Below are 14,302 nucleotides of genomic sequence, written 5' to 3' on the forward strand. Positions count from 1 at the left end.
GTGAGGAACAGCGCTCACACAAACTCTACAGCGAACAGCAAGTCAGGGTCAGAGGCAGAGTCAGGTGAAAGGCGTTGTGTGTTAGCCTGTATTGTGCAGGCTGCATACCTGAACTTTTCACAAACTCAAGGTTACCCATAGCGTCTTGTGATGTGATTATGATTAACGTCTCACAGCGTTAGAGATAAACAAAGTGGGCGGTTTATAAGTCCATGGGCTAAGAATGACTTATAAATGCCCACAGAGCGGTTAGGTTAGACAGATTGTGTATTGATAGGGAAAGAAAGTAGCACTGGGGCATCCCGAGTTAGCACCATGCAGATTGCTGGGGTATAAGCTTCCATTACTTGTTATCTACATTAGCCAGTGCTCAAACTAAACCGGATACATTTTCATTTTTATGAACTATCGCTTTAACGCTGGATGAGAATCAGTGACTAAAGTGAGAATGGCAGCTCCTGCTGGACTCGCAGCGAGCAGTTAAAGCGTGCAGCCTGGCTGAGAGCCTCCCTGGCACAGAGTGAGAAGACGGCATTCAGCTAAAGAGCCGTGAGTGTGCGTTGGCCACACATTAGACCTTTGGGAGCTCTAATCACTCACGGTATTTTAAACAAGGGCCCTTTTTGGAGAGCGCGTGGGGGATTAGATCATCCAATCAGAACACTTGAGCACAGCGAGACAGGCGAATGGCAGCTGTTAGTGTCGCATACGAAATGAAGGTGGCAAAACTGTTTCGCTTGATTTGGCAGAGCAGCACAGGGTGAATTAACTTCACTCTCACTCTCGCGGACGCCCACGCTCACAATTACCCCCTCCAACCCCTTTCACCAGTCGAAAAAGATAAAAGGTCAGCTCCGTAATTTGCTCGCTGTGTACTTAACGTGAGCAGATGAATGTAAATTTTTAACATACATTATGTAAACGCAGTTCACTCTCGAGACCGAAAGATCCTCCTCGTGGAAGACGTAACCATGCTTAAAAAAAAGCGTTCCCACCCCGGAGCTTCAGCAGGGTCTCAGCGGCCTTCATTAGATGAGCAGAGATGAATGAGAGCACTTACAGTATCATTAGTGATCAGAGACCAAGTTATAAACCAACGAATAGAAGAGCTGAAGCTGTTTCTACCTCAGGTGACCCCAAACATGAAAGTCTAGGCAAGGCTGAGATGTTTGGTGGTTAATATTTACAGCTGTGTGAAACTAAATATCCTGCAAATGCTGTTAAGTACATTCTAGGCCAGAGCGAATGGGTGATGTAATCAGATATGGTTACGACTGACGAAAAACTCAATAAGATTCAAAGGTGCTGTTTTGGGAAAGTGAACTAACAGGACTAGAGAGCAGAGATGATTGCAAGTCGGTTGACAAGTCGAGTCTCAAGTCTTCGAGGAGCAAATGAGAGTCGTAAATCTAAAGTGTGAGTCCAAGCTGAGTCTCAAGCCTCCTCGATGAAGTTTAGGTCTCAAAACGAGCCTTGAGTCTCTGGAGTTCGGGTCCAAATCAAATCTCAAGTACCTGGGGTGTGAGTCAGAGTCGAGTCTTGGGTCAAAGACATGATTTCTTGTATTAAAAATCGCTGAAAAAGCTTGGAAAGTTTGTGAGACTTTTATCAGAAAGTCAACTTTTTTGGCGTTCACAGTCGAGTCTCTGAGGCGCGAGTCCGAGTCGAGTCTCTGAGGCACGAGTCCGAGTCGAGTCTCTGAGGCGTGAGTCCGAGTCGAGTCTCTGAGGCGCGAGTCCGAGTCGAGTCTCTGAGGTCTGAGTTAGTCGAGTGTCTGAGCTCTGAGTTAGTCGAGTCCCTGAGGTCTGAGAGTTAGTCGAGTCTCTGAGGTCTGAGAGTTAGTCGAGTCTCTGAGGTCTGAGAGTTAGTCGAGTCCCTGAGGTCTGAGAGTTAGTCGAGTCTCTGAGGTCTGAGAGTTAGTCGAGTCTCTGAGGTGCGAGTCTGAGTCGAGTCTCTGAGGTGCGAATCTGAGTCGAGTCTCTGAGGTGCGAATCCGAGTCGAGTCTCTGAGGTGCGAATCCGAGTCGAGTCTCTGAGGTGCGAATCCGAGTCGAGTCTCTGAGGTGCGAGTCCGAGTCGAGTCTCTGAGGCGCGAGTCCGAGTCGAGTCTCTGAGGTCTGAGTTAGTCGAGTCCCTGAGGTCTGAGAGTTAGTTGAGTCTCTGAGGCGCGAGTCCGAGTCGAGTCTCTGAGGCGCGAGTCCGAGTCGAGTCTCTGAGGCGCGAGTCCGAGTCGAGTCTCTGAGGTCTGAGTTAGTCGAGTCTCTGAGGTCTGAGTTAGTCGAGTCTCTGAGGTCTGAGAGTTAGTCGAGTCCCTGAGGTCTGAGAGTTAGTCAAGTCTCTGAGGCGCGAGTCCGAGTCGAGTCTGTGAGGCGCGAGTCCGAGTCGAGTCTCTGAGGTGCGAGTCCGAGTCGAGTCTCTGAGGTGCGAGTCCGAGTCGAGTCTCTGAGGTCTGAGAGTTAGTTGAGTCTCTGAGGTGCTTCCGAGTCGAGTCTCTGAGGTGCTGTCTCAAGCCTGAGTCAAGCGGAGTCGAGTCTTGACTCTGATGTCCAGGTTGAGTTTCGAGTCTCCAAGGTGCAAGTTCGTGTCTTGAGTATCGGGGCGAAAGTACGAGTCGGACATTATTTGGGAGGGGTGGGTGGGGGTTGAGTCTGTGTCAAGGGGTGGGAGTCTTGGACGAGTCTTGTGTCAAAGAAATGATGACCATTTGTATGAAAGATCTTAAGTGAATCCATCATTTTGGTGGAAACGTCACGAGGCTCATATTAGAAAGTCGACTGTTCCTGCTGTTCTGCTCTCAGTTGAGCTGCAAAGGTATCTGTCAATTATCACAACGTTCTAAATCATCAGGGACCCATAAATGGTCTGTGTCTGTATTTCAGTCACTAAAATGACTCTGGATCTCTATCAGCCTTCGTACAGAAATATCTAAAAGGATTTCTAAATAAACAGCACTACAGGAACGTTCCACAGAGGAGAAAACGGTTAACCTGTTTCTTTCTTTACCAACTCAGGTAATCCAGATACTGGACATGCGAAGTGACCCAGTGTAAATGGGGTCAGAGTTGAGGCTGGTGGGACGTCTCAATGCTCGTAAACCCATGTTACATGGAATCGAGTTTACTGCTTGCATTTATGATTTTGGTCAGTCGTTCGAGCGTGACTCAGAGATTCAGAGCTTGCGAGGACTGTGGCGTCAGTTCAGGTGGGGGTCTGTTCGTAATTTGATGGCTGTGGCCTTGAATACAGCACCGCTTACAGCAGCTCTGAGCAGGAGGCCGGCTCTGTGCTCCTCCGCATCCAGGTGGGGCTGTGGGTGTGAGTACAGAAAGCACTCCAGTTCTTGATAAGAAGTGAAACTCTTTTCCCACCAATCAATGACTGAGGTGTTAAAAGCAACCTGGAGCACCTGCGTGCCGATTGCATTCAGGAAGGAGACTGGCCTGAGGCGCTGCCGCCGGCAACCGCATCCCAGGCGTTGCCCTCGGCAACCGCATCCCAGGAGCAGCCGACCACTGTCAGACATGTGAGTGGACGGACAGGGCACAGCGGACCCTCAAACAACACACACAGAGAGAGAGAGAGAGAGAGAGAGAGAGAGAGAGAGAGAGAGAGAGAGAGGAAAAAGGAAAAGAAGAAAAAGAAACTGCAGTCAATACAATGTGCGCTGTCTGGAGATGAGATCAGGCAAGGTCCACTACGTTAAAAAATAAACACAGAGAGAGAGAGAGAGAGAGAGAGAGAGAGAGAGAGAGAGAGAGAGAGAGAGAGAGAGACTGACAGATTTAAAGATAGGCAGAGAAAGGCAGATCAAGAGAGAGAGAGGGAACAGAAAAAGAGAGATGAAGAAAGAGAGACAGGGATAAAGAACAGCAGTGAGAGGGAAGAAAAAAGAGAGGGAGAGAGAAACAGAAAGAGTGGGAGAGAAGGGTAGATGGAAAGATCACAAGACAAGAGAAAAAGAGAGAAATACAAAGAGATACAGACAAAGAGAGAAAGAGAGAGAAAAGGAGAAGAAAGAGAGAAACAGAGAGAGAGAAAAGGAGAACAGTGAAAATAGAGAGAGAGAGAGATAAATAGAAGAGAGAGAGAGAGAGAGAGAGAGAGAGAGAGAGAGGACTCTCTGACAGTTTGCAGATGGTCAGCAGACTCTGGAGGTCAGTGCATGTTGACCTTATCGAATGAGTACATCCCTCCATCAGAAAAACGAGTGCAGTCTACTCCTCCATTAGAGAGTGTTGACTTAACCACACTCACACACACACAAACACACACACACACACACACACACACACACACTGGGGCTGTGTGCTCGGCGTGTCAGGGGATCAGAGCGTGTGTGTGGAATTAGAATGCGAGTTTGGAGACGGAACCGTGCGGTTCTGCGGGAAAACAGGAGCAGTAATACATCACTACTATCAGCTGGATCTGTTCACTCTGTACTCTACAGAAATGCACCACCACAATCCGAGGCCTCCTGAGCGCCGCAGAGATGTCCACTCCTCCCTCCCGCTCCCTTCGCTTTACGCTTTAAAGCGACAGTTCAGCAGTAAAACTAAATAATAACGAGAACAGAAGAAGTTGAACTCGACTAAAACTGTTACAGGGCTGTCTGAAGGCGGCTAAGGCAGCTGACCAACACAGTAAAGTAGGTGCTGCAGCCGCTTTCAGTGGAACAGTTTTCTTTCACCCTCAAAAGCTGTCCGTATCAGAGAGCGAGTGGTCGGCGGGGAGAAGACGGTTGTGGAAAACGTCCACAGTGGCATTGTGGACCATGAGGACACGGTGCGACCCCCACTGCCTGTATGTGCGTCTGCTTTTTTTCCAGCTACTTTTTTGCTAGCAAGCTCAAGCTAACAAGTCTAATCTAGCCTTTTGGGTATTGCGATTTTGACCTGTCCATGATTTGACCTCTCTGTAGACGTCAGCTGACTCGGACAGCTATAAAGGGCATTTTCTACGAGGAATTTCTATCCTGTACTCAGCTTAGTCTCCCACCTTGTTGTGTGTTTGGTGTTCTGGACACATCCTTCAGTTTCAGTCTTGGTGTGGCAAGTGCCCATGCCTGACCCCCTCACCGATTTCATCCCTTCTCCGGTGTCTTTGGGGGCTTTTGTCTGGACTTGGGTTCAGGCCCCACCATCCTGCTGGCTCCCGAGTCCGTCATCAGGGCCCAGGGGACGGGTGCCTGTCACAAGAACCAAAGCTGGCCACTTTTCAGTGGCTTCAAACGAGACATTTCAGTCCTTTTCTCACTCAAGCTTTCAAGCTCTTTGTTCTGTCGCTGCTGCTCATCCCTCTCTCTGTTCCTTCTCTGCTCTTTTTAAAAAGGTGCCCATGCTGCCTTGCCAGATCAGCATCAGCTGGGCAGCTTCTGACCTGAGAGGAACAGGCTCCACCTCAGTCACCACCCCCGCTCTTCAGCTAGGCCACCGGGTTCGAGCGTGAGGTAAGTGGCCCCATTGCGGATCAGGAGGCAGAGCCCAGGGTTTCGTCTGGCCTCAGAGTTCAGGCCCTTCCTCCCTTCCACACTTGGTAGCTCAAAGAAAGGTGAGGTGCATCACCTTTAACGGTGAGCTGAACCCATACGAACGCCAGAATCTGTGAGGTTAACTATTAGCGGCAAGGCAGTAGTGGAATTTAATCTAAAGTCAAGGTGCTTCAGGAGATCCTGGGGGTCCAGGACCCCCTAATTAACCTCTTGGACCTCTTGAATGTCTCAAAATCAAAATTCTGGGATGTTCCTGAAAATAAACTTCCTCCAGGGTAAAAGACACTCAAATCCAGATTCACTGAAGCTCATCGTTTATCTGCTTCACCCACAATTAGCGTCTGTCTTAGGTGTTCTTCAGAGCTTCAGCACTGCTCTGCCTCAGGGCGGCGCTGTAGCAGACTGGTTCACCCAGTTGGTCCTTCATAGCCTAGAAACTGTAACTCTGCCCGGATTCCTCTGGAAAGCTTTACAGTGAGCTGCAGCAGATCTGAAAACCTGAAAACCTTCCCAAGAGTTTGGAGTGAAGAGTGACTCATTTCTCACACTGAAGACAGAAGAGGAGACGAGGAAGATCTCAGTTAGTGCGAGGAAGAGCGCAGAACCGCACCAGAACAAGCACTTTACAGAAGAAGAGCTGACAACAAAACATGGTCTGAAATGACTGTTTATGTTCCAGCAATTGATCTCAGATCTGCAGATCTGACCTTCTGCAAACACCTTCTGTAAAATACAGAAAACGTGGAGACTCTTTCAGTTCTTCTGCTTCTAAACTGTGGAGCTCAGCTCAGCTTTTATTAGACAGATGAGCTCAGAGCTCAGTTTTAATAAACATCTGAACACGCAGATCTTTAACTCAGAGCTTCAATAAAACCGTCTCTTCGTATCTTTGGTATTTATCTGTTTAATCTGATCTGTGCGATTGTTTTATGTCATTATAAATCAATACGGTTAAGCTTTTTCACCTTTCTATAAGGCATGTTGAGCTGCCGCCACTATGAAAAATGCTCTATAGAGAAAGATATTATTATCATCATCATCATCGCTAAAGATATTAAATCCTTAAAGCGTGTGGGGCTGTCCAGTAATCTCCAATAGACCTGATTATGTGGCTTCTGGATGTCTGGTTCCCATCACCACCACTGTGAACAACTCTGGCTTCATTAGTTGCTCTAGAACGGAGCGTTTCACACCAAACCACCCTGAACGTCTCTGTTTATCTCAACCATTTAATCACGAAGAGAGATGTTGAAATATCAGCAGAATTTCTGGTGGGCCAACTTTGTGCTGTTCTAGAAGGTTTATAAAAGTTATTTTATATTAATAAGAAACAGCATAGAATGTGGATTAGTCAGTATTGGCACAGGTATATGGCAAAGGTGGGAACAAGTCTCAAGCTGACACGCTCAAGTCCCAAAGCAAGACAGCCTAGTCTTGATTCAAGTCACGAGTCAGTGAAGGCGAGTCTCAAGTCGAGCGCCAAATCAATGGTCCTAATCTAGAGCCCTAAACAAGTCAGTCTGCATTCTTCAGCTAATTTAAGGCCATAACACTGAATAACGGTAACAGTACTGAAGCATTTTACAGCACGTTAGTAGTGTATGGCTGTATATTATTATTATTATTATTATTATTATTATTATTAATACACTTTCAACTAAAACACAAAATGCATGGTACACAGATAACCATGACGGGTGTAATGGATATACAGAGTTGTACACTACATTTGAAAATAATTTTAAAAGTACTACTGGTATTTATTTATGAAGCGATTAAGTGACTCCTATTAATCCCACAATAGGGAAATTTCGCCTTGCATTTAATGCACCCACTTACACACCAGTGAACACACACACACACACACACACACACACACACACACAAGGAGGCAGTCGGCACACTTGCCTATAGCAGTGGGCAGCCCTATCCACGGCGCCCGGGGAGCAGTTGGGGTCAGGTGTCTTGCTCAAAGGCACGTCAGTCACATACTATCGGCTCAGGGGATCGAACCGGTGACGTTCCGGTCACAAGGCTGGTTCCCTAACCTCCAGCCTACGACTGCCCCAAAAATGTTTACATATTTGAGGAGAATTAGATTTTTGGGAACGTTTTGGCGACTTACCATTGCACCGTTTAAAGTGAGACAACAAATTCCAATAAGAAGCTGGCAAATAAAAAGTCAACTTCAGCCTCGTGGGGAATTCACCTCTTTAGACTTCACTCACACTGTGAACACAAAAGAACTGAGGCCGTTTGCAGCTGGTTCCCTTCCAGGTTCTCTTTAACAGAACTCAGCTCGGTTCTTTGAAAACGAACTGTGCGTGAAAAAAAGAGTCACCAGCACCTAAACTGGCCACTAAACCCCCAAAACCCCAAAGAAGAGCCCCTTTCTCGATTCAGGAGCTGAACTTTGAGATCCGTAGTCTGTCATCAAGCCAGTGGAGCGGTTCTAAATGCAGAGAGATTTATCTGCGCGTGCCAAATGCAACGCTGGCGTCATCTCCTCCCTGCTGCTGTGTGTTCTAAAATAGTCTGTTTTAGAGAATAATGCACAGCGGGCCCTCTGCTCCGGTAGTACAGCTGGTTCTGCGCTCCGCCTCTCAGCTAAATGTCAGAGCGGGTATAATATCCCTGCTATTCTGGGTACCCATTTGTCTGGAGCTTTTGTTAAAACTCTGCCCACATAATGGCACACCTTACCCAGCTACACATAAGAGAGGTTCCCCCTCTGCATTGATCCTCCTCGCACTAACAGCTGCTCCAAACAACAGAACAATAATGTCGTTTGGAGCAACGTGGATTTAAAAAAAAAAAAAAAAAAAAAAAACACGTGTTTTTTCGACCTTACATTAAAGCCTTTTGCGTACCTTTGTGTTTTCCACAATGATGTTGATGTGATTCAGCACAGCCTTAAATAATGACGTAAAGCGCTCGACATACTCGCTAGAATAAGAGACATTAGGCCACGTTAGACGACCTCAATAAACGCTCCTATATGCTGAAAAAGGAGATATTAGTCGATGAACAACCTCCATAAAGGCTCCTGTACACCAGAATAAGAGATGAGAGATATCAGTTGATAAACTACCTCATTAAAAACATTTCCATATACTAAATACAGGAGATATTGGTCCATAAAGAACCTCAATAAAGGCTCCTAAACACTAGGAGATATGTCTATAAATGACCTCACTAAATGCTCATATAACCCAAAAACAAGAGATATTAGTCCAAAATTGACCTCAATAAATGCTCCCATATGCTACAACAGGAGATATTAGTCCATGAACAGCCTTAATAAACACTTCTACTGACTAAAATAGGAGATATTACTCTTCACAACCTCAAACACTTCTATATGCAATAATAGGAGATATTAGTCTGTAATTAGTCCATAATTGTTCTCAATAAATGTTCCCATATGCTGAATAAAAAAAGATAAGCCCATGAACAACCTCAATAAACACTCATATATGCTAAAACTGGAGAAATCAGTCCATGAACAGCCTCAATGACCTCCTCTATTGACTAAAACAGGAGATATTACTCTTTAAACAACCTCAACAAACACTTCTATACAATAAAATAGCAGATATTAATCAATAAACAACCTCAATAAACACTCCTGTATGCTAAAAGAAGAGCTATTGGTCCATAAATGATTTCACTAACTGTTCCCATACGCTACAACAGGAGATATTAGTCCATGAACAGCCTCAATATACACTCATATAGACTAAAATAGAAGATATTAGTCCATAAATGACCTCAATAAATGTTCCTATATGCTACAAAAGGAGATATTACTTCAGAAACCCACTCAGTAAATGCTAAAAGAGGATATACTAGTCCACGAATGACCTCAGGAAGCCACGTTGAAGACGATTAGAACCGGTTATCAAAACTAATATTGATTAAAATAGAACTTAAGGATTCCAGGAGGTTGTGACAATGTACAGTCAACGTGGTACCGATTACTCTCGCTCTCTCGTCAACGTTGTCACAACCTCCTAGAACGTAGTCATAGGTTTCTGAGCAGACGACACTGTGGTCACCAAAAACAGCACAGTGTCACAACGTAACTGTGTTTCCCGGAGCGGTGGGCAGCCCTATCCACGGCGCCCGGGGAGCAGTTGGGCGTTAGGTGTCTTGCTCAAGGACACCTCAGTCAGGGACCGTCAGCCGAGGGGATCGAACCGGCGACCTTCCGGTCACAGGGCTGGTTCCCTGACCTCCAGCCCACGACTGCCCCCTAAATTTAAAGTCCTGCTGTGACTCAGATTCTAACTGGGGTTGCTACGGCCACAACGCAGAGTACTGACCACTATACGATCACGGCTCGCCACTCCAGAGGCCAACTGGCTTGATGGTTACCATTAGAGGCCATTAGGAAACGATCAAATGTACCTTGAATCAGCCCCAAAACACCTAATTAAATGATTGAATCGTTAACACTGTGATATAAACCCATCAAGAAAACCATTAGCAACTACTGAAAAACACCAGGAACCAACTGAGAGTGCAGGTCTGCAGCCGGACTCTATCGGCTCTTTTCGGACACGTGGCGCTTCACCGCTATCTTGAAACTTGAAAAGGGAAGTGATGCAGTAAGTCGAAGCGGTCACGTTACAAAATGAACCAACCACGTCTGACCACGTCAGCGGACCCCGCTAGTGCTGGGCGATTTTCACAATTAATCGGGTTAATTTGAATAAACGTTTTCACACGATGTTAGAAATGTGACAATCGAGACTGTACAAGTTTACATCGCTTACACTTTAATTAAAATACCAACAAAAACGATTCAAATTTACAGAAAATGCGTCTCGAATTAAAAAAGCCACCTTTCACTGGTGTGCGCTGACCTCGGCCAGGTGCAGGAGAAAAAAGAGGAGGCGGCGCTTCGCGGAGGAGTGAGCTCGTATCAAAGAAGGGTGGAAACATCAGTTCAGTGGTATGGAATCGGTCTGGATTTGGAAAGTCAGACGTTGAACAAATTCATGCAAGTTGTGTCAAAAGACACCTGCCAACCAAAAGCAGCAGGATGATGAATCTGTTCCAGCACTTACGACACAAACGCTCAGTGGAACAGGAGCAAAGAGTGAAGCAACGCAAAGACAATGAGCGAGATTTTAGTGCGGCTGGGAGCATTGCTACCTGTCACAGCGTCTCTCCGGCCTGAAACAGCAGGTAGGCTTGTGTTCCTTCCAAGAAACCTGTAAAGAACTTTGTGGTTTTGCACTTTTCATGTTAATGCAAGGCATTATTTAAAGCAAGAGCTGCTTTTGAGCTTTAAGGAAGCTGTTATTCTTAAAATATCACTAATTTATGTTTTAATTATCGATACCTTTTGTTACACATTTTGTCGTCCCTGCACAGTTCGAGGATTTAAAAGTGACCACTATGTGCACAATTTAATGATTCCAGGTGGTGCTGTTACGAAGTCTTTCAATCGCATCGCAATCGAGAATCGTGAATACATTTGAAAATAATCGAGATTTCGCCCAGCCCTAGACCGCACCAGAATTCACTGGAAGCGTCTGACCACAGAGGACCAGAGACTGGTTCTCCGGACCACCCCCGGGCCCAAAAACACCTTTCACACTCGACCAAATGTACCAAACTCACAGAGCACGTGGTCCAACTTTTGAGCAGTTCACAACACGTCCAAACCAAATTCCTACACCTGATTCACACTGGAAAATAAAGCGGTTCTTATCTTGAGCTGATCTATTAAGATATCAGACAGCTTTGCGGTTGTGGCTCAATGGAATTGATGTGTAGAACAGGTGATGAGGGCAAATCAGCTGAAGGCCACAAACTTCTATTCACATCAACTCACCCTGTATGAGTCAAACTACTGTAGCACTCAGAGCAAATGTGAGTAGAAAGACAGTCAGCACTTCATCCCAGCTTTCTTCCGCTGACTAAGACGGATTGAATGGAGGGGTCATTAAAGCCCAGCCAAAGTTACCATAGCTACAGCCAGGCTGGATCATGATGGGTTTAATCATGAGGAAGAAAGCACAAAAACCTGCAACTCTGCTTTATGAGTGATGCACAGGAATCAAGCAGGAAATCATTCAATTAGAGCTGAAACCACAACACAAAGCCATAACAAAAAGGTGAATACATGGAGGAGCGGCGCTCTAAAGGCTCTTATTCCAGAGCGCTCCGACAAGCTAAAGACTTAAATAGACCTTTTGAGTAACTAAAGAACCCAAGAACTTTCTAATGATTTAAAGTATTCCGGAACATTTCTGAGAAACTTTTCCTCGATAGAGTGATGAGAAAGGTTAGATAAATGTTCGATATAATAGACGATTCTCCCACTTCCGCATTCAGAGCTCCAGGACCTTCTGATGAATTAATGTATTCCAGAACTTTTCTGAGAAACTAAAGATCTCAGCCTATGAAAGCAGCACCTTTCGATAAATTAAAACCTTTTAAGAAAGAAGAGATCCAGTACCGTATCTAAAGATCTTAAAACTTTGTTGATGTTTAAAGAATCCACAGATCTGAGTCTTCAGTTTTGAGAGACCAAAGAGCTCCAGAAACATTTAAAAAATGTTAAAAAAAAACATTAAAAAACTCCATTTCAGGAGTTCCACAGCCTTTTGTGAAGGAAAAGTGATCCAAAACCTTTGAGGAGGTAAGGTGTTGCAGAGCTGAAGAGTTCCAGATACTTTGGAAGAGGTTCTGGAGCTTTTGAGGAGTTCCAGAGCATTTTGAAGAGCTAGGAGTTCCAAAAACTTTGGTGGAGCAAAACACTTCCGTAAACATTTGAGGTCCTAAACAGTTCTGAAACATTTTGAAAAGCTAAAAAGTTTCAGAGCCATCCGACAAACTAAAGACTTGAAAGGGCCTTTTTAGTAACTAAAGAGCTCCAGAGCTTTCTGATAAATTAACGTATTTCAGAACTTTTGAACTTCTGGGGAGCTATAAATGTACAGAATCTTTATGGAGCTAAAATGTTCCAGAGCCTCTTATGGAGCAAAAGTGTTCCACAACCCAACCTTTGAGAAAATAAAGCATTCCAGAACTTTTTGAGAAGTTGGAGAGTTCCAGAAACTTTTTCAGAAAGTTCAGCTTTTGGAGGTTTTTGGGAGCTTTTTGGAGGTTCCAGAACATTTTGAAGATAGAAAGTTTCAGAAACATTAGAGCCGGAGGGAAGATTTACAGAAACTTTTGAAGAGCAAAACAGCCCTGGAACCTTTTTAAAGCTAAAGAGTTCCAGATCCTTCTGATAAAGTATTCCAGAACTTCTTGTGAAGCTAGACAGTTCCAGAAACATTATGAATCTGAAGAGTTTCAGGTACCCTTGAGGAGGTTCTGGAGTTTTTTTGAGGAGTTCCAGAACCTTTTGAGGAGCTAGAGAATTCCAGAACCTCTGTAAAAGCAAAAGACTTCAAGAAACTCTTGACGTGCTAAACAGTTACAGAACCTTTTGATGAGTAAACCGGTTTTCAAAATTTTTGAGGAGCTAAAATCTTTCAAAAAAGTGATGGAGACTAAAGTAGGTTCATTGTTGATTTGCTTTGTTGCATTAATGTTAACAGTGATCATTGATCACACCACCACGTCAGTGTTACTGCAGCGCTGAGAATGATCCTCCACCCAAATAGTACCTGCTCTGTGAGGGTCCATGGGGGTCCTGACCACTGAAGAACAGGGTAAAAGGGGGCTAACAAAGCATCAGAGAAACAGATGGACAAATATTATGCCTGATCGATGTACACAGTGAGAGAAATGCAGTAGTTGCTGGTTTACAGAAATTCCTGTGGAATTGGAACTAAGGTTTCTGGAGGTACATCCCAGGAACTAAACCGAAAGGGGCCTTAAGGAAAAGCCAGACGCTGCAGTTTATTCTAACATTCCTGAGGAGAGTAACTCGGTGCGGTCACTTCAGAAACATCATTATAAACAACTTCAACGTCCTCAGTCATGCCGAGTCCTCAGCATAAACAGAGAGAGAGAAAGAGAGAGAGAGAGAGAGACGACAGGGTGGGCAATATGGCAAAAATACAATATGATGATACTTCAAACATTTCCCCGATACACAATATGCACCACTATATTTCGTTTTTAAACACCTCAGTGTCACTGCTGGACTGAGAATAGTCCACCAATCAAAAACATCCAGCCGACAGCGTCCTGTGACCACTGATGAAGGACTAGAGGATGACCAACACAAACTGTGCAGCAGCAGATGAGCTGTCGTCTCTGACTTTACATCTACAAGGTGGACCGACAAGGTAGGAGTGTCTAATAGAGTGGACAGTGAGTGGACACAGTGTCTACAATCTCCAGCAGCACTGCTGTGTCTGATCCACTTGTACCAGCACAACACACACTAACACACCACCACCACGTCAGTGTCACTGCAGTGCTGAGAATGACCCACCACGCAAACAGTACCTGCTCTGTGAGGGTCCATGGGGGTCCTGACCACTGAAGAACAGGGTAACAGAGTATCAGAGAAACAGATGGACTACAGTCTGTAACTGTAGAACTACAGAGTGCAGCTATACGGTCAGTGGAGCTGATAAGATGGACAGTGAGTGTAGAAACGAGGAGGTGGTCAGAACGTTTTGCCTGATCGGTGATTTAGTATATATAAATAAATGTTTAATGTATTTAGCTGTGATTTTCAATACTTTTCTTAACATTTAAAGTGGCACTTAAGTAGATTTAAGTATATAATTTGCAGACAGAGCTGTTATTACACTACATTATAAATGACTGCTGGATGTACTCATTCACTTCAGTGTTACTTACTGAGTTACACTACAATTAAGACACATTAAATCA

The 14,302-nt window shown here is 44.9% G+C and overlaps 1 protein-coding gene across 4 annotated transcripts in view; it reads right to left on the reverse strand.

The window, feature by feature from the left end:
• The window catches only part of LOC108442036 (protein sidekick-2-like), a 511,936-nt gene that overhangs the window by 490,099 nt on the left and 7,535 nt on the right, over positions 1–14,302 (reverse strand). The window lies entirely within an intron of this gene.

The sequence above is a fragment of the Pygocentrus nattereri genome, chromosome 13, assembly GCF_015220715.1.
Source record: "Pygocentrus nattereri isolate fPygNat1 chromosome 13, fPygNat1.pri, whole genome shotgun sequence".
Lineage (NCBI taxonomy): Eukaryota > Metazoa > Chordata > Actinopteri > Characiformes > Serrasalmidae > Pygocentrus > Pygocentrus nattereri.